Here is a 684-nt window from a genome sequence, read left to right as displayed (position 1 = left end):
AGGAATGCCTGAACAAAACAACATAGACTGGGATAACCCTCCTTCCCGAAACCCGGACACCACCATTCCTCCCAGCCTCATGGGCAACCCTGCAGAGCACTCTGTCACCTGGTCCATGGGCTCGGAGCTTCTGATGAAATCTCCCCAGAGGTTTTCCGAGTCCCCTAAACCTCCACTCTGTTCCCTAGAGCCAATTCATCCTGCACCAGTAGCCTTCATTCCCACAGAGACTTCGTACCCTGTTTCTCCCATCTCATACCCTCTGTCAGTGTCTGAACCGAGGCTGGAGGAAGTCAAGGAGGATGCTGAGGAAGCAGTTCCAGGAGAAATTGCAAATGCTGAGGAGCAAGCTCCATACATGTCCCCTACTAGGTTAGACACCTTCTTCAACAACTGCAAGCCTCTTCCAGAAGAAGCACCAGAGATCCCTCCAGAGCCCCCGTGTGTGCCAGCAGAACCTCAGGCTGAAGTCGTTGCTGCACCAGAAAACAGCTATTTGGAAAACAACAATGCAGCACCTGCGAAAGCAGAGGAGGCAGTGGCGGAGGATGAATTGGACCTTGGCCCCTTCTCGCTCCCAGAGCTGCCACTCCAGCCTAAGGACGTTGCAGAGACGGAGATGACGGAGGCAGAAGCAGTGGAGGAAAGCCCAGCAGCAGCAGCTCCCGAACACAGCGCTGGCCT

At 54.8% G+C, this 684-nt stretch overlaps 1 protein-coding gene across 1 annotated transcript in view; it reads left to right on the top strand.

Moving 5' to 3' along the window:
• Positions 1 to 684, top strand: part of ANKRD11 (ankyrin repeat domain 11) — a 109,317-nt gene that overhangs the window by 104,369 nt on the left and 4,264 nt on the right. The window lies entirely within an intron of this gene.

The sequence above is a fragment of the Geospiza fortis genome, unplaced genomic scaffold (assembly GCF_000277835.1).
Source record: "Geospiza fortis unplaced genomic scaffold, GeoFor_1.0 scaffold102, whole genome shotgun sequence".
NCBI classification, from domain to species: domain Eukaryota; kingdom Metazoa; phylum Chordata; class Aves; order Passeriformes; family Thraupidae; genus Geospiza; species Geospiza fortis.
The sequence above is the reverse complement of the archived record's forward strand: the minus strand, read 5'-3'. Positions and strand labels throughout refer to the sequence as shown.